This window comes from Camelus ferus, chromosome 8 (genome assembly GCF_009834535.1).
Source record: "Camelus ferus isolate YT-003-E chromosome 8, BCGSAC_Cfer_1.0, whole genome shotgun sequence".
Lineage (NCBI taxonomy): Eukaryota > Metazoa > Chordata > Mammalia > Artiodactyla > Camelidae > Camelus > Camelus ferus.
This window is the reverse complement of record NC_045703.1, coordinates 25,567,315-25,587,631: the sequence shown is the minus strand read 5'-3', so window position 1 is coordinate 25,587,631 and position 20,317 is coordinate 25,567,315. Positions and strand designations below refer to the sequence as shown.

Here is a 20,317-nt window from a genome sequence, read left to right as displayed (position 1 = left end):
GGAACTAGACTCCTTAGAAATTTCAAGTGTCTCAGTAGGTGTGTCCATTGCTTGGGAGGTTATGTTCTGCCTGAGTGACCCAGTAAATGCTTTGTTTTATGTTATTTCAGTTTAAAGTAGTGATTAAGCATGATGTGTAACCTCCATAGGTCAGCATTTTTGTTATGGTTTTCTGGGCATAAGAGAAAAATAGGTCACCTTCTGGGGAGGAAACAGATCTCGGCACAAATAAAACTAGACAGTCATCTCATCAATTAGGATTTGTAAGTTAGCACATTGGAAATATTTGGTGGGTGTGATTGATTTTCTGAGTAGATGTGTTCCTAGAAAGTTGGAGAAATTTGAATTGTACACTTTCCCAGTAATCACTCTCTTTCCTTCCCAAGCCCCCGCTAGCTGTGGAACACTTTAATTAGGGAGCTGTCAGGATGGAGGAGGGCCGTAGCATCCAGGGTCCAGTGTCATTCCTCTGAAGCACCAGGACAATTCTGATCACTGTTAGGCAGCAGTGGAGACGATACCCTTTAGAAAGCACAGGAATGGCCATGTGGCACAGGGGAATCGACAGTTTGTCTCACCAATCAAACAGGAATAACCTGATAGTCAGTGAACTGCTGTCCACCAATTAGGGCTTTCATTCCTCACATTCTGGAACTTCTATCTGTGCCTGGATCTGGGAACACACCAGCCCTCAGACAGCTAACACGCTGGTGCTTTAGTGCTGGCAGAAGATGGAAACAGAGGGCATTCCTGGCCACAGTGCTCGCTGGGACCCAGTGCTGTAGTGCACATGGGACATGTCAGTTTGATACCCAACCCATAAGGTTTATACAGAGTGATACCCTCACATCTATTCACCTGTTAAGTATTGTAAACAGACCCTAATTGTTGTACATTCTGGGCTTGATGCTCTAGCCTTCCATGTTCAAGAAACTGGGTGCACAAATTCCCCAGGGTGATCACTCTCCCTGGCCCTCTGCAGACTTGAAGACCATCTTTCCAACTCTCGAACTCTCCTTAGATCTTTTTCCAAGAACTGACTTTCCAACCTTTATATTGATCAAAACTTTATAATTAGGATTTAACTTTAAGTTTTGTCCAAAGTCTTCACCCTTCCTACTTTCTTGGCTATTTGCTTGTTAACATGTATAAATATATAATGCATATAATATGTTATAAATTTTGCTAACAAGGATTAATGTTTTGTGTTTATATGTGATATGTATATGTTATCATGCTGTAAAGAGAGGATGTAGTGTGTCACTTAGAAAAATCATAGGCAAATGGGAAGCAAATTGGACGGGATGGCATTTTACGGAAGCGGATTGGGCTGAATGACATACATCCAGTACGTGCCACCGTGTAACACGAAACCACCCTTCCAGGAACAGTGTTCTGCTCTTGGAAGATTTCTCTTCCTAGCAGCAACCTTGGAATTATGACCCTAAACTCTTTCCCTGGCAGTCATCGTTTTCATGAAGGCACATCCATGCTGTTCTCTGCCTTGAGTTTGTGAGGCCACTCCATCTAACTGAAAAATAATCGATTTTTCTGCTATTACACAGAATGCGCCCCCTCCCCAGCCCCAGTGAAAATGAATCTCCTTGAGAACTGTTTCTTCCTTGTTACGTTCAAATAAAGCCAAATCTGATTATTCCTGCTCTGGACAAGTGCCATAGCATCAAATGAAGGAGGGGAGGGTCTCTTATCTCTCTTGGTGGGTGGACACCACTGTTCTGCTTACTCTCTGCCCAACAGAGTTTTTCTCTGCATATTTCCCAGTATTCAGCACCATATCTACTGAGCCAGGTTTGAGGCAGCGTCACCTTTACAGTTAGGTCAGTGACTCTACAGTCAACTAAAAAGTGACACTGAAATTTAGTTTCTGCCTGCATTTAGAGTTTTTCTTACTTTGCAACTCCTTAATATGAAGTGGTGAAGTCCAGACCTCAAGGCCCTTGGTTCTCCCACCCAGCGCTTGGCAGACACATAACTCTTCTTGACTAAACACCAGCTCCTCCAGCACATATTTAGGCCACGTGCACCATGTACCGCACACCGCGCTTGCAGTACACCAGTGAACAAACAAAGGTGTCTGCTGTCCGGAGCTTCCATTCTGGCCAAGATGAAGAGTCGTTTCATTATACTGGTTTAATATTTAAACATACACCTAATGTTAAAACTTTCTCCATTTGAAAGTTCTTTCACTCAAAGAGCAAGTTAACAGAGCTTTTGGGTGCAGTGTAAGGAATTGGTAAAAAATAAACATTTAAGATCTCTCTCCTCCCCTTTCTAGGACCCTCTTGGTGGTTTCACCAAATGACCAGTCCATGAGTCTCCAATGCTGCTTTTCTAAAGGCAATGGCCAAGTTCCCCTCCTGGCAGACTTTGGAGAAATATCACACACTTCAAAAACCAGTGAAATGGAAGAAAATACAAATGAAAATGAAATGATCTTGGAATAAAGAGAGCCTTATTAATTTCTAGTGGTAGAAATTGTAAAGGAAGAAAATGTGCTTGTGTGAAACCTCAAAATTTCTTTCCATCAAAAGACATTCTGAACTATCTTAAAAGACAAAGACCAGCCAGGGCAATATTTACAACATAAATGACAGAGAGTATAACTTAGCTAATTTATGTCAAATTCCAAAAAATTAGTAAGGTAAGAGTAATTAATAGAACATGGGCAAAGGTAAACCCAATAAAAGAAGAAATATGATGAGCAAATAACATGTAAGAAAATATTCAGTGTCAACAGTTATCAAAGAAAGACAAATTAAAATGATGGGATGGCATTTTCTACCTATGCAATTGGTGAGGATTTATAAAAGTTACTCGGTGAAGGTGTGCATGGGACTGTCAGGCTCTCTCATTCACAGTTAGTGAAAGAACATTTCTTAAGGGGATTTGATGTGTATCAGAGCCTCAAAAATACATCTTTTGGTGGGAGGGTATAGCTCAAGTGGTAGAGTGCATGCTTTGCATGCATGAGGTCCTGGGTTCTATCCCCAGTATCTCCTCTAAAAGTAAATAAACCTAACTACATCCCCCCACCACCACTGCCAAAACAAAATAATTAAATAATACAATAATAAATAAATAAAATACAGAAAATAGAATATTTAAAAAAAAGAAATTAAAAAAATACATCTTTTGACTCTAATTCCATTTCTAGAACAGTTACTGAATGAAAATTGCTATGAATGGGTAAAAAAATTTAGCTAAGATACTCATCACATGTTGTGTTATAATAATTATAACAGTAATTTTAAAAAGGATAACCATGGTACATCCATACAGTAAAAATGCCAAGGAGGGATAGAGGAATATTTAATGATATAAAAAGATGTTCTAAATAAATTATGAAGAAGGCAAGTTACTTAACAATATGTACATTGTGATCATAATTTCGTTGTTTTAAAAAAGATACATGTCTACCCACAGAAAAAAGATTGCAGATAGACATCAAAGTATTAAGAGCATTACCTTCTTTTTGCTTGTATGTTCTACATTTTCTTTAGCCATGTGCATTCTTTCATACTGAAAATAGTATTTTGAAATAAGACATTAAATTATGATATGAATTAAATAAATTAAGATATGAACCTCACTGTATTTTTTAAATATACATGATTAAAAGACGGTAAGGATGTTGCCCAGAATGCTGGCAAGGGCTCTCTCAGAGGGCAAGCACATGGTATGACTGTTTCTTGTTTTAAAAAATATTTTTCTGTATTTTCAACTTTCTTGCAGTAAGTGTTTATGTATATGATTAACAATTAGAAAAAAGAAAGTATTTTAAGATAAATATTACTTTTAGCTATTTTGCATTTGGGTTACAACGGGATGAAGATTTAGTGGGCAGGTAAAAAAACAAGAGAGAGCCACTGGTCAAACCAATTTGTATTTGGGAGTCATTCTATTTGATGTATTACCAGGAAGGAGCATTTTAATGTACTAATATTTTGGGTGCAGTAGTCAGTAGAGAAATGCTCCAGAAAAAGATACTGTCCTTTGATTCAGTGGCTCAAAAGATTTTAAATGGCTATTACATCCTCTTACTCATTACATCCTCTTATTCAAGACATTGCTGGTATGTACAAGTTTAGACCAGTGGTTCTGAAACTGTGGCTTGGGAACCCCTGGGGAAGGGGTCCATTCATGGACCACCTGCAAGGTCAAAACTATTTCCATAAGAATACTAAGATGTGTTTTTGCCCTTTCCACTCTCTCTGAGTATACAGTGTAGTTTTCCAAGAGACTACGTGACATGCTATGACATCATCCCTGTGCCTGTGACAGCTGTTGGGATGTGTGCTTGTGAAAATGTCCCCAAAATGCCTCAGTTTTAATTTTTAACATGGTAATTATTGATAGGAATAACTGACATAAACAAAAGCTCTTTGGGGTCTGATAATTTTTAAGCGTATCCTCAGGAGTTTGAGAACCATTAGTTAGTCTCTGCCTGTGTCCTCTCTTTGGGGGTCTTTAAGAAGAAGCTGGACCCTGGGCCCTGAACAAGAGGGCCCTGGACATTGGAGCACATCTGTTCTCACCTTCTACATCTTTAAGGAAAAATTGCCCTTATCTCTTATTTTAGAAACTTTATTTTTATAGAGTTTGCGAGGCTAAATGGAACATTGTTTGCACAAGGCCAGTGTAGCACCTGGGTTCCTTGTAAGTCAAATTCTGCTGAATGTGGAGCATATGGAAATGGAGAAATTAGACCTCCAATCTCTTCCTTGTGTATTGATTGCATTTGGCAAGTCAGTGAATTTTTAGGATGAAAACAGGAACATTATTCCCTTCTGAAAGGTATGGGGGTGCAAATGTAAAATAACCGTAACCTGACGGATGGTCGGTCTGGCATGAAGTAGTGAAAAGACAAAGTTAAAAGCATTAACTGAGTACGTTTATGCTCATTTGTCTTTAAAATGTGTACATGTCTAGAACCCATTTGTGTGTGTAAGTAAGAGTAAAACACACCTGCTATTTGAGAATTGCTTCCTAAGTTACGTAGAATTTCCCCTTTATACAGTCATTTCTACTGCGGAAGGAACATCAGTGCTTCTCTCTCAGTCTCAGGCCTCCCCCTTCCTTTCTGCTTCACCAGAAATGCATTTCACTTGGTCTTCAGGTGTGCCGTTCACCCCCGCATCTCTGAGCAGCGCACAGTGGAGAAGTGGTCGGTGCCTGCTTCCCTGAAAAGGAGTCTTCACGGTCCCAGGTGTACGTTGAGGATCTGAACCTTTGTACGGAGAATTTGGGCTTCAGAGGAATGAGTGTGTGGGAGCCCCGAGACCAGGGCCCCAGATGCAGGATTTATGTGCTCCTGGCAGTGCCTTGACTTGGGGTGCGGGCGTCAGTAGCCTCACCTAACAGCTCCCCATCATGTCATCAAAGATGCAGTTAAGGCTTCAGAACAGAAAGGCTGGACTTTTGGTTTAAGACCATCACAGCCCCAGAGCAGGAGAAGGAATATGTTTTGACATGACTGTCACCTAATTTCAAGTCTGAGAGGCCAGGCTTGTGAGTCATGATAAGCTCTTTGAAATGTGGCCACAGCTGCTGACCATAAAATGGTTTCCATTTGGAGGAAAGAGGATGCTCGGTTCCACTTCGTTCTTTTTAGTGGCACTTTACACACATTGTGGTTGTCTGTTTGGGAATCTTGTTCATCCTTACTTCTTGAAGGTTTAAAGAGAAGCGCATAGGATTTTCTTGATTAAAACAAGCTTCGCCTTTTTTTAAAATTTAAACTGACAAACTGCCCTCGTACCAGCCTGCATGTGGAGCTGTAATTGGATGTTAACTGAGATGGTGGGGTCTCGTTCTGTGGCACAGTATTGAACTAAGCCCACACCAGCCTGCAGCATCAGGAGACAGGCCCTTCGGACACATGATGTGTATGGAGATCTCTTTCTTTGATGCTGGTGGTGGCTGACTTCCTGTAACAAAGAGGTCAGTGGATCTTGGCCTTGCACATCACGTGGAGGAATGTGCTGGTGTCCTCAGTCCTCAGCTGTGCCCTTTTCTCTCAATTAGTCGGCCTTAATGGAGACAGTTAAGTTACAACCGATTTAGTTAATTGGTGATTGGAAACCCGACTAGTTACTTAGTGAATCTGTGGCCTGTCTGACTTTAGAATAAACAATCCACTCGATTTGCCTGATTTTGCAAACGTATCATCTTAAGCAATGAAATTGCTGTGTGTGAGGGGACATACATAACGGAGAGATTGCTTTCAACCCAGATTATTCATTTGAGAACCTAATACTTTGAATTGCCTCTGTTCCCTCCCTTTTTGTGATACAGAGGCCTCGTAATGTGTAGCTGTTTGCTGGTAATCTTTCCCTCTCCTTGTTATCTTTTATCTCCGTAAAAATAAGCTTAGCATTACTGTTTTCTAGAAGGTGTTTTCAGAGAACATCATGCTTTTGAATATATGTGCATCCTTGGCTTTATTTTTTAAAAATCTCCTAGCATGTGGTAAAATTAGTAAATGTACTAGATAGAGAAAGGAGTGATGCCTATTTAGAGTATGCAGAACTATGTAATTTGCAGAAATTCCTCAGTGGATGTTCAGAAAACACATATTTCTAGTCTCTCATAAATGACAGTGTTTAGGTTTAAATGAAAACATTTATATTTGATTAATCACAGTTTATACGTTCTTCTGGTTGATTTAGTGTTTCCTTTTTTTTTAATGGAATAGTTTTGTAACTTTTTACCACCCTCAGTCTTTAATAAAGTAGCATTATCTTGAAAGGCTAGTCTCAATTAGATAAAACTATAAGCAGTTAATTAAGATAACCAACCCTGGCCAGAGAGGTAAAGTGCCGTCACATGTCGTAGTGACCGAGGAGCGCCTATTAATTGGAACAGTAGGAAAACTGCAACGAGGTATGGCAAAAAAAACCTAGAAAATGGTGCATGAAATTAGCCATATCTGCATCTCTTGTTATTTCTTAAATCCAACCCATAAACAATTTGTTGTGACAGCTCTAGGCTGGGATTATGGCATTTCAGATGAGGTCTGATTATAGCTAAAAATAGACATGTGTATTGAAGATCAGAAAAGGAATATTAAACAATTGAAATTTTGTGAAAGACTGATGCTGTTTCATTGTAATAATTTCCCCAAAGACACATTAGTAATGCTGCTAAATACAGACTTTAATAGACTTTAATAATGTGTACTTTAGAGGCCTGATACACAAAGGAATAATGTATAAAACATTCATTATGGAAAATTGCTACCTTTTTTATTTAATAAGAAATCTGTTGAAACAAAACCATTGCATTGCCTGTGGCATTGTGTTCCAGGGTGCTAGTGGGCTGAAGAATAATTGCCACCTTCTCTTATATTTTTTTCTACCTATTCTAATCAAGTTTCAATCACATTTACTTGTTTGTTCCATGAATGAAAATGGGGATTTAAAAAAGAGGACTTGGGTTGGATGGACCCTATTCATGTTGTGGTCCGGCCTGTCACTGCCTGTGTAATATGGGACAAGTATCTTAACATCAAACTCTGTCTCATCGGTTGCAAACTGGGGATTGTTCTACTTACCACACAAGGTCAAGATCAAGGTGGAAGATGTTAAATGTTGACTGGGCAGAGGCGCCACGGGACAGGCACTCGATAAATGCTTTTGATCATGATTCCTTTCTCCATCTGTTTCTCTTTACATTGCTTGTTTGTATGGATGACTGTTTGCGGAGGTGGGGGGGCAACAAGGGGGTCAAGAGTAGGAAAAAGCAATTAAAGAGAAGCCTCCGTAAGCAGCTCTGTCGCCACGCCTTGCATTGGATTTCAATTTGATTTTAATGTGCTGCTGCTGAGAGCCATGCTGTTGAAAAAGAGAGAAGAGTAAGAAGCAGATGCTCTTGCAAGAACAGTGGGGCATTTATCTCTTTTAATGAGATAACATCATTAGAGTGACAAAGTGCAGCGAATCGATACTTAAAGTGGACTGGTGCTATCTTCCCAAAGTGTGCCGACGGTTACCCTTCACAGCCTTAGAATCTGCTGAATCACGAATTCTGTCCTATTTGTTATTAGAGCCACTGACTTTGATCTCACAGAATAGATCCACACCTTAGGGATCTCCCCGGGAGGAGCAAAACAGACTAATTGGATAAATGAGAAAAATCCAGGGTGATTTATAAGCTGTCCTGGAATCAAGGAACCTCGGAGGAAGGAGGTTGGGCTTTTTTCCCTTTGACTTCTTTAAATGGCTGCACATCCGAGCCCGTCCTCCTTGCTCTTGGTCTGCTTCTTGGTGTAGAGTCAGAAACACTAATGTGACACTGACAGCCCTGACATTCACAACAAAGAGACCAGAAGGAGAGAGAGGAGGAGAAACCTCGGAGGGGGAAGGTGAGGAAAAGCAGAAGGGGAAGTGGTGGGTTTTTTTTCTCGCACACAAAATCCATAGCTGCAACATCACCAAACGTTCTGGATAGAGTCCATGCAAGGAAGACTAAGGAAGGAGCAGGGTGAATTCCGATGGAGATAAAATTGGGCTGGGAAGATTTTTTTTGCTCCTATTTTTTCCCCTCCTCTCTTAGATTTCAGTGTGTAGCCTATGAGAGTAACTGTGGCTATGATTTCTTCTCACCAAGAAAAAAAAAAGACATTAAAAAAATTCCCCTCTTTTATTATCCCGGTTTTTCTTTTTGAAACAAAGCAAAGTGTAGCACGAATCTTAACAGGAAGTGTGTGCTCTTAAGTTTTTCATTTTATTGCCAGATTCCCATAGTTTAATCTGAATAATGGCTACTTCAGGAAAGAAGTCGTTGGTGAGGGATATTTTCTGACGGTGACAGAGCTGACAAGGGGACTGTTCAGTGTTATCCTCCTGCCGCCTTACCCTTGGCCTCCCCAGCACCTGCTGGCTGCAGGAAATGCTGATGTTCCCGGCACTGTGGAGCGGGCTGCCTGTGGCCAGATCTTCCAAACATCTTTGAGGTTTCTCTCTCCCCTGGGCACTTACTCCATTCGGAATCCTTCTGGTGAGTGGTCTCCGGTCTCCATCTCAAATCAGTCAGGACCTGGAAACCCGCGGCCACATCTCACATGTGTTTGGAATCCAGATGCTGTGATCTAAATTGAGCTCTGAGCTCAGGCTGAATCATCCCAGCTTCTCTGTAAACACGAGAGCCACGCTGCCAGGTCAGCCTTTGAGGTGTTTTCAATGACAGCTCTATGTCTTAGCTAGGGTATCTGCCCTTTCACTTTTTCATCATGCAAAGAAAAACAAAATCAAAAAATGGAAAACATCGTCTTGATTCCATGTTAGTTACTCTACCACAAAGGAAGTACATTTGTTGGTCTGCATTTCAGGGCAGAAAGTGTTGCATAGTGACGTCTCTTCAGATTAATTAAAAATAATGTTGAGAACTTTGGAAAAAGCTGAGACCTCATTTTACAGTAGTCTTGTCTTTAGTACCCCAGTAAAACTTTACACACTTGGGCCACTTGGGAGAAATGCTCCTCTGAATTTGCAAAAAAAAAATTGTTTTAAGTGAATGACAGCATAATTTGAATTATGTATAGCAACCTTTATGTTGTGGCTAACTTAAAATTCTTGAGGAAATTCTGTTTCTACTGTCAGAGGAGAGTACATTTGTACCCTGGGGAGGATTTAGGGGAATTACCCCCAGATATCTTCCTGTAAACTCAAATTTTCTTTGAAGTTCCTTTTTATCCTAAAAATTTACATGGATGTTACATTGTTCTCTGTGGTATGTCTATGGGGTTTTTTTTTTTCATGTGAAAGAACTTCAAAAATGACTTGCCAGTTAAATTACTTAATTAAATCTCATATTAGGTAATTTAACTGTTACAACAAATAAGCCCTCAATAGCCAATGGTTTGACACAACGAATGTTTCCTTTCTTGCTAGATTTTGACCCAATGTAGGTATTTCTGGAAGGTGAAGTGCTTTTATTCAGCAGTTATTCAGGAATCTGAATGTAGGCTCCTGCATCTTCTGGCCTTACCATCTGTTTTAGGTTTCTAGGCCGCTGTAACAAAGCACCACAGATTGGGTGCCCTAAATAACAGAAATACATTGTCTTGCAGTTCCGGAGCCTAGAAATCCGAGATCAGAGTGTCGGCAGGGATGGTTTCTTCTGAGAGCTATGAGGGAAAGATCTGTTCCAGGCCTGTCTCCTTGGCTTGTAGATGCCATCTTCCCCCTGTGTCTTCACATCATCTTCCCTCTATTCCTGTCTGTGTCCAAATTTCCCCTTTTTATAAGGACATCATCCTCTTCCAGTAAGACCTCATCTTAAGTAATCACATCTGTAATTACCGTATTTCTAAGTAAGGTCATTTTCTTAGACACGGGTAGGGGGTGGTGAAGACTTCAACATATGAATGTGGAGGGGAGGGAAGGAGACAATTTAACCCATAATCCCAGCTTTGAGGCTTATGATCATCTGTGGAAGGGGAAGAGAGCATGAGGAAGGGACACTCCTTAATTCCCATAGCCCTGAAGTGAGTCCACATTTTCTTATCGTATTCCATTAGTAAGAACTAGTCACGTGGTTCCACCTGACTACAAGGGGGCCTGGGAAATGTAGTCCCTGGCTGAGCAGTGACTATGCAAGATGGCTCCAGACGTATGCATGTGCACAAGAGCCTCTCCTCTTTCTAGGAAAAGCTGTCCTCTGTATCCCATGCCTTCCACTGCTCCTGAGAGCATGCCCATCAGAGAGCACTGAAAGAGGTTTTCAAAGTACCCAAGCTTGAGAATCCCATTCTAGCACTGCTGAGAATGCCTTTCAATTAACACTCCAAGTATTTATATGTAAATAAGTGCCTGAGGTTGCTTACTATTTTGTTTTTTTAAGAATCTAATATATTCTCAAGGGAATTTTATTTACACTATTAATGGGCACCTTTTCTCCTTATGAAACTTGTGAAATCCAAGATAATAAGGTCTCACTGTTCGCCAGAAGTGTAGCTTTTGGTTAGAATGATTTCCTGCAGTACAGTAACTTTTTTGGTTACATGTTCTATTATTACTGAAAAATGATATGCATCCAAGAGGGAAAAAAGGATATTGTGAGTGCAGAGGACAATTATATAACCTGCTGTGCTTCTCTCAAATGGCTAGACTTTAGTATTTAATTATAAAAGTCTTGTCTCTCCTATCCAGGTTAGTCATTATTTCGAAAGTTGAATGTGGGTTTTATAAGTGACTAAGTAATTGCTTTGTATGTTCCTTTTCAATTACAGTAAGAAGTCATGAATTCTCTACATTTAGAACTGCTAAAATTATTTAGATTTGCCTGTTGAATAGTTTTATCTAAAAAAGGACTTGGGAAAAAAATTTCCACTGTAAATTTTTGGCTTCTTGAAGTAATTTGTAAGAAATTTCCCATAAAAAAGATAGTGATAGTAATTCGAGAAAGATAAGTAGGTGCAGTGTGAAAACTCAGTAGGTAATGTTGAAAATACTTTATTACTGAACCATAATATTTAATTTAAGATTTTAGTCATGAAGTCCTGTGTCAAGAAACCATTCTCTTGCTGTTTTAATGTGCTGTTATTTTAAAACACAGATGTTACCTAATGACTTAATGCCCATCAACGGCACCATGGATTTCCCTGTGGTCAAAAAACCCTGGCAGTGGTACTTCAGTAAAGGTAGTCATTTGAACAGTGGCCTTTTAATTTTTAGTGGTTATAGTTTTTAATATGTCAAAATAAATTAACACACGAGGTTGAGTCATTAGAATGGATTAAATCCTTATTCATTTATATGTTATGAGTTCAGATTTTGGAGAAACGTTTAGAATGAAGTTTACCCTTTGTAGATATTTGATAAATAATTATTTTAACTGTTGCCTTCTTATTGAGTGCCTAATGTTTGCTAGATATGGCACTAGCTCCTATTGTAGTAGACTGTATTATTGCATCATTTTATGGCCCACTTGAAGAGTAAGTAGGCGGTATTATTCCCACTTTACAGATAGGGAAACCCAGAGACACGTAAGTAATGAGCCTAATATCACCCGTCTAGATACAGAATATCCAGTATTTGAATTCAGATTTTACTGACTCTAGAACCCATACACATTTCCATTCTGTCACATTGCCTCAGAGGAGAGTACTTGTTGGATTCAATTTGAAATAAAGTACACGGATTTGCTAGGCTAAAAGTAAGTGCCACATCCCAGGATGAATGTTTTCATTCTTGAAAGGACAAGCCATTTGCAAATTGAACAGATTCATCTAGTGGCTGGACATTTGTTCCATCCAGTCATTAAAGCAAGTTGGTAGAACTTTTACTTGCTAACACTTTAATAGATGACTCCTTCCTAAATAAAGGAAGCAGCCTGTGATTCAGAGAACTTCTTACACATCCATGATGTGACTAACTTAGAGTTCTTTAGAACTCATTAGGTTCCTTAAAACTGGCTTCTAATTCATATTCTCACACTTGCCCCCCTTTCTGAATGTACTCTGGTTATGCAGATTTCATTGACTGACTGAGACAAACACAGAAAAAGGCAACTTTGAACCATAGATGGGCCTAGCCTGAGAGTAAGATAAAGAAACCTTGTCTATCTTCCAGTGAGAAGTGCAGCCGGAACCCTGAGATCAAAGAAAAGTGTATTCTCCTGAAAACATTTCACCTTTTCTAGCAACATGACAAGCCTCACTTCTGGTGAAATGGATGATTTAAAATTTCGAGGGGTGCTGACATCGTTTTAAGTTTCATTCCATTTTTACTCTGTTTGTGGTTTCTGCTCTGTGACTTTAGCCAAGTCACATCTCCTGTTTGAAGCTTGGCGTCTCCATGTATGAAGCCGTGGGAGCAGGTTAGGAGGTGCTAGCCGATGTCTTAGCCTAGGTTGGCTACAGGGGGTTCTGTAAAATGCTAGGAATTGAGTCCAATATTTGATGTGCATATGCATTTTTCTGGAGAGAATGATTCATAGGTTATGATATCAGATTCTCCAGGGCTTCAGCATGCAGAAAAATCAATATGCCAGATTGTCTCTGAAGTCTGCAGGGACTCTGGCATTCCAGTTTTCTATAAACTGTATGAAGCATGGGCTGATCTGGACAGGGTGGGTGAGAAAATGAATGCATTCTCTCTCTTTTCTGCAGTGCGACATGTAAGGGAAACGTGGAGTGTTTTTATGATAGACTCTTGCTTCTCTTGTCTCTAGGGTGAGTGTTGTGTGTACAGTACATGTTCAATAGGTGTTTGCGGATGATGACAAAATTCTGTTATTAGCAGAAGAGCAGAAAGAGTCTCTAAGTTAGAAGTGAATCACTTTTTAGTGATAAAGGAACATTTTTTTCCAAGCCTGAGCATTTTTGGTCATTATCTGCAGTGGGAGTTTAAAGGATCCATTTGAAATAGCACGTACTTATTTGGAATCTCAGACCTTTGGAGTGTTAACACCTAGAGGACGTTCAGAGTTGGGGAATCGATTCCCAGAGGTGAGTGATGTAAACACTGTGCTCCTGCTTAGTGTCTCTGGCTGTTGTACCTGCAGTGTGGGAAGCCTGTTGTTCTGCCAGAGAGCCTACTCACACGTGTCATGGCTCAGCAGATTAACCAGTCTGCAGCAAGAGCCCTGTTGCTCAGCAAATAAACAGATGAGAGAAGAAGGAAAGCATTCCAGCACCTCCTGCTTTGGGTAGGGAAGAAAAAGAAGTAAGCGTCATCCCCTGGCCAGCTGTTCATTTGAATCTGATGGAAGTCCTCTCTTGAATGTGACTCATGCAATTCACTGTATTGGAACAACATACTACTCTCCGAAAAACTCCCAGTTCAGTTAAAAAATAAATAAATAAATAAATAAATAATTAAAACCACCGTTTCTTGGCTGCTTGGATATGCCTTCCAAAGAAAATCAGTGATGCCTACCTACATTATTACGTCTCTCCAAAAATTGCATTTCTTTTTTTCTGTTAGTGGATTTTTAACATCACCTTTGACTCCTTAATATAAATGTCTATGTGTGTGTTTTACAGCCATTTACTCTCTCAACTTTCGTTTCAAATTTAAGCATCTTGGCTGTTTCCTTTGGAAACTTTGTAAAAAGAGAGTAATCATAGTGGGCCACAGTAATATTATCTGTCTTCAAAGTTGCCATGAACAGTCACTGTTAAGATGTATTCTCTAGGCCAAGCCTAATTCAAGGTCAAGAGCAGGCCAGATGTTCAGAGTGAGACTCTGGAAACTGATTTTATTTATTTTTAAATGCTAAAAACATACTAAGAGGGCCTCCTTTCATTGCATTGGTTTTTTTCAGTTTTAGGACCACAAGTCCTTATGATAGCTATTTAACGTGAAACTTTCCCAATTATAATCATTTGTCTAATTGAGTTGTTAGAGCGTGATTGGTAGTGTGAAATAACTTTATCAAATTTTTCAGTTGGAACAAAAAAATAGTAGCAAATGTTATCACCTATATTCTTTGACTTAGTTTACTAGGGTAGGTTTTTACAAGTTACCGGTCTCTTTTTGTCATGAATGAGTACACAGTATGGCACGTGGTTTTGTACCATATATATTTATGTAGTTTTGATAGATATAAATAAATTAGTGCCCAGGTACCAAATAATGAACACCCTCAAAATTTGAATTTCAAGGAACAGTGGCAGAAAATATCATCACTCGAAACTGAAACTCACAGACGTCAACATAAAAATGGCTGAGATTAGCTGTGTGTGAAATTCCCAGAAGATAATCCACACTCAGACAAACCCATGGTTTGTCTACCCATTTTTTGATACCCCATCAACAAAAATCAAAATAAATACAGATACTTAACCAAGTAGACAAACAGCACTCCTTGGGGTGGAAAAGTATGACATCATGGGCCTCTTAAAACATCACCTGTGAGGTATTCTTGCCAAAAATGGGTAATCAAGCCTCTAAACCTTGTTCCAGTTTAGAGGCAATACAGGGGGTTGAGAAGGAAGTTAAAAACCACCACAGGAAAACAAGGAAATCGATTTTGTGGAAAATTATAAAGGATTACTGTTCTTGACTCCTCCAAAAGTCAATGTCATTAAAAAAAAAAAAAAAAAGTGGAACTAGCTATTCTAGATCAAAAGAAATTAAAAACACATGAAGCCAAAAAACAAAAATTGTAAGTAATGTTAACTAAACATTTTGGAAATTATACCCGGTAAACATCAAAAGCAAGCAGCCAGCTGCCGGTCTGGGTGTCAGCCACCAAAAGGAGTTGGGGGGCCTGAAGATTGTAGAGATGTCACTGATTATTACAGACCAGTTGGCAGCTATAGGTTGCCAATACATTTTAAGTCCAAAGACTTGATAACACCAACCCAGGATTACTTGGTTCTCTTGCCAGCACCTTCTTGACTTGACATTTCCCCAACAGTGAGACCCCTAGCTTGTCATCGGAGGTCGGCCTCTGCTGTAAGCTCTGCAGCCTCTTGAACTGTGTGACCTCAGCAGAGTTCCTCAGCCTCTCCAGGCCACAGCTCCTCAGTGCTAACATGTGCACAAAAGATGCTTCAAAAGTTTGTTGTGAGAGTTAAATGAAACCACTCATGTGAAAGGGCCTGGGACAGATCTTGACCCATGGTAGACTTTCAGTAAATATTTTCATTTAAAAAATAGTAATAATCTGGCCCCAGTATTAGGCTCTTCTGCGAAATTATATTTCTCAGTGTTAACTGATAAGTAAGCATTGCAAGTTACTGTCAGTCGGGCTTTTAAGACTTTGGGTGGAACAAGTCATCTCTATGTGAGTAGATACGAATGATTTCTCTTTCGTGCAAAGCTGAGTCCTCAGTAAGGCCTGGCCTCCTGGTGACTCCTGACTTGATGGGAGTAAACCCCTCAGAAGATACTGGCCCTCAACTGACCTCCTCCGCTTCACTCCTGCAGAATGGGTGTTAGTCCCTGTCAGAGCTTTGTAGATTGGGCTGAAAAGCTGTTTTGTTTCTTTTCTAACAAGACCAAAAAAACTAAATATATGCATGTCTCATAGCAAATGAGAGAAATACGAATCCCACTCACAATATATTTTTCAGATGCTGTTAACTGGGTTTATTTTTACTTTGACAGATACTTCCGTTTAGGGGGTGCTTTCCACAGAGAGAGTCTATTGTGCAATAGAAAATTCGGTAAATTTTGCCTCTAGGTTTCCTCCAGATCTCTCAGGTGACCACACCCAAGCCTCAGCATGGCCATGTTTTCAATAAGAGACTTGAGCTATTACTTTAGTAAATGATCTTAGATTCCCTTAGGAGGTTTTTGTTGACAGAATTTGTTATCTTTTTTTTTTAATAGGACCTTGTGCTTAATATAGGGGAAGACCAACCATGTATATGCAACAGACTCAAACTAAAAATAAGGGTAGTTGGGTCTATTTATTACTTTTGATTTCACGCTTCATTAGCTCCCTAAAGTCAACATGTCCTTAATGGTTAAGTGTTTGCACCCTGAGTGTCATCAGACCTGGGTTCAAATCCCAGCTCTGCCACAGAGGAGCTGTGAGACCTTGGGCAAGCTCCCTAACCTCTTCCTAAACCCATCATCTTTAAAATACTGTTAGAAACCCCTACTCCCTGGGCTCCTTTTGAGCATGGTGTTAGATCATGCCCATAGACACTTAATACCCAGCATCTGGTAAGCACACTTGGAAAATGTTGGCCATTGTGAAGGGCATAGAGGGAGAGGTGATGGCAGGGTTCTCAAAAGTGACTTCTCTGTTTCAATTTAATAAGCACTTGGGATTTCACATTTGCCTGCCTTCTATTTCATGATAACCTTGAAGGGAACTGTCTCATTTGGGCCAATTTGATACAGTGTTATTTTCTTTTCTTTTTTTAATGGAAGTACTGGGGATTGAACCCAGGACCTCATGCATGCTAAGCCAGCACTCTACCACTGAGCTAAGGAAACCTCTCCCTGCCCCCAATACAGTGTATTTTAAATTTCTAGTAGGAATATCAGCTCCAAATACTGACAGTCATTTGTATCTTCTTGCATTTATTGCATTAAAAAAAAAAGCTACTGTTTATTTAGACAGCAAGGACCATCTTGAGAGTGACTTCAAATGTTGCAGTAACCTTGCTCCTGTTTGGGGGAGTCATTCGGAAACACTTTGAGGGTGTCTAGAAAATGCTGAATGGAAGCTCTGCCCCCTTGGTTTCTGTTCCAGTGTTACACGAGTGGTTTGACTTAAGGCTGTTTGGGTTTGGTTTTGTTTCTTAAGTGGAAAAACTCCTTTGTGTCTCTATTTTATATTAATTCCAGGGGCTGAGTCAGTGGTGAGTCCAGTAGTTGAATTAATATGGAAATCATACTCTAAGCTAATCCTTAGGGATTGCATCCATGATATAACACTGAAGCAGGCTAGAACAGAGAAAATTACAGTACTTTTTCTCTCTCCACTTTAAATAAGGTAGAGGGCCAGTATTCTTTATGAAAGTACATGCTGCATTAAAAAAAAAAAAAGTGGTTTTAAAAAAGGGGTTTTAAAAGAGGAGAAAGAATGTATGTTCTTGCTCTGTGTCCCTATCCAGGCATCAGTAACACTGAGGAATTTTCCAAGCTGGTTCCCAGAGTGAACAAGAACCAGGTGCATTTGCATAAGCATCATAAAAATTATGTTCTATCTGCATTTTTAATTGAGCCAAACATGGCACAAAATTAGACACAGCCTTTGCTCTCTGGGAGTTTAAATGTAAGACAGAAGATACTAACATGTGTAGACATTAAGACAAGTTTATGCTCCCATTTTATAAGCATAATGGATGGTTCTGTTTTGCCCTTTTGCAGCTTTCCCCAACCTGGGTAACACATGCACGGGCATCCACGTCAGTTATTTATGGGATTTTTTTTTTATAATTAAAAAACTTGTGTTTTTCTTGACTACAAAACTAATACAGTTTCATTTTTGAAAAATTGGAAAATAAAATATACAGAAAAAAACAAGGCTATATTTAATTCCAAAACCCAGAGAAAGCTATCCATTTTTATATTGTAGTGTATCTTTTTAAATGTATCTATATATTTTACAAAATTGAGGTCTATATATGCAGTTTTGCTTTGTGCTACTTTCACTTAACATATCTTTGCATGTTTTCATGTTAAATATCTTTTAAAACTTACTTTTAGTGATGTTATAATATTAGGATCATTTAAAAGTTGAGAATACAGCTTCTGGACCTCTGAAACAGTCATTTAGTGTAGAAGAAGTCAAAAGATCCTTCTAACTGTTCACCAGCCCATCCAGACCTGTTTCCGAAGTAGAGCTATTGTTCGCCTAAAGTGGAAACTCAGCTGGGTCTGCATATTTCCTCGGGCTGGGTTGCTGTTCCCTGTCTATCTTTCCTCATTGACTTATCAGACTCCACGCACACATGCACATTTGTTTATAGCAGTCTTTCCTGATATGCAAACACGGCGTGGGTTTTGGAAAACTGCCCAGCTACATACCATTCATACCGGCTGACTTTCAGCTTCTGGTAGCTAATTGGATACTCTTGACTCCTTCCATCTCTGGAGTGCTCACCCTGTCGTCCCGTTGACCCCAGAGCTAACACACTCACGAGCTCTCTGAGCATTTATATTCATGCACACAAATAAAAAGAAGCGTGCTGACCCAAGCATTGTGATACGATTGGGGTCACTTGTGAAAAATCATCAACTCTCTGTTTGCCACCCCCTTGTCCGTATCATAGACAACTGCTTGAATTCCTACTCCTTCAAGCTTAAGGTGATGTTTCTTTTTTTCTTTTTTTAGTTTTTTTTGGGGGGGTTGATATTTAGGTTTATTTATTTATTTATTTTTAGAGAAGGTACTGGGGATTGAACCCAGGACCTCAGGCATTCTAAGCATGCACTCTACTACTTGATCTATACCCTCCTCCAAGGTGATGTTTCTTGAAGCATCTTGGGAGCAGGTGGAGCCTGAAGAGGTTTGCAAGGAAGAACAGAGACCATTCCCCTGCCTCCTGGAAGGTGGAGGCTCCCCCTGGACTGGGGCTCACCCCTTGTGTTAGGAAGCGTTGCTTCATCACCCCTGAAGCCATCCCTTTCAGAAAACTTCCTCTGATCCTCACACTTTCCCCTAGGAGCTTACTGTTCTCCAGGCTTCCTCTGTTTCTTGTGCAGAAGAACGAGCATCAGACTAGAAAGCCTAGCGGGGTAAATGGTGGGGAGAGAATGTGAAGGGGCGGATGGAGGGAGGTGGTGCAAAGCAGTAAGATTGCATACGAGTATTGGATGAGGTTCAGGATCTTTCCATTACCTCTGGAACACTTAGTTGTTTTTTGTTTTTTTTTTTTTTCCTGCAAACAGATCTGTTACTCCCTTACATCAAACAGCCTTCCTTATATGCAGGAATCTAAAGAGGAAATATTCACAATAACAGTGTACCAGGAAGGGGGAGCCTAGATAAAGAGGCGACGTTACAGTGACATTCATTCTATTTACAAATATCTCCGCTGAGTGTTTCAGTGGTTAATCAGAGCTTTCTTGCTTGGCGCTTTCTAAAATGATATCATTATCTTGCTTGCTATTTCAGCAGTTCCAGGAATACCTTGCCTGTGGGTCAGGGTACTTGGTTTCATATAAACAACTCAGAAGAGTGTTTTATAATTTCAGAAAGACAGGCAAAAAAAGAGAAGAAATAACTATATAAGTTATGTAGACAAAAAATAAACTGGCAATATTCCTTTCCTAACCCAGACGCTAAGAGAAGGCATCCTGTGCTGCCTCTCAGAGTTAAATGTTGTTTTTTATTTCCCCTCAAAACGTGCTGAATTTAGTCTCTTAGTAGACTGGGGCACCTTTGGAACCCTTGTGGGAGACCATGAGATGCATGCTTAATTGCTTCGTAGATGATGTGACGTCCTGGAACAAAATCTAACCATCACTCGTTAACTAGCTTGACTTATTAAACCTTGACAGCCAACAGAATTCAGCTAAAATTCCTTGATTACAGGAAGCTCAGGAGCCCCGGGAGTTGGTCGGGTTGGATTGTACAGTAGAATGCACTACATCTGTTTCGCCTATTTGAACTTATCCTCCTGAAATCTAAGGATGACAGAGGATGATTTGCCGAATGCTTCTGCTTTCATTGATGGCAGTAGGAAAAAATAAGTAACCATTGTCTTAAATGAGATACTGTTCCCTTTTATTGACAAGAATTATTAGTTTCTGTTAAAACTTTTTGGCTTGCTTAAGTCTAGTGATGGTAGGCAGTAAGGGACATTCGTGTTACCAGGCACGTTTGAGTTTCACAGGTGCTTTTCACGGCAGAGACCTACAGTCAGTCAGCATTTTCAGGTGTG

General features: G+C 39.8%; 1 protein-coding gene and 1 non-coding gene across 6 annotated transcripts in view; both read left to right on the top strand.

Moving 5' to 3' along the window:
- The window catches only part of BACH2 (BTB domain and CNC homolog 2), a 322,272-nt gene that overhangs the window by 82,146 nt on the left and 219,809 nt on the right, over nucleotides 1–20,317 (top strand). The window lies entirely within an intron of this gene.
- Nucleotides 2,948–3,020, top strand: TRNAA-UGC. The gene has a single exon. It is a non-coding gene; the product is annotated as a tRNA-Ala (tRNA).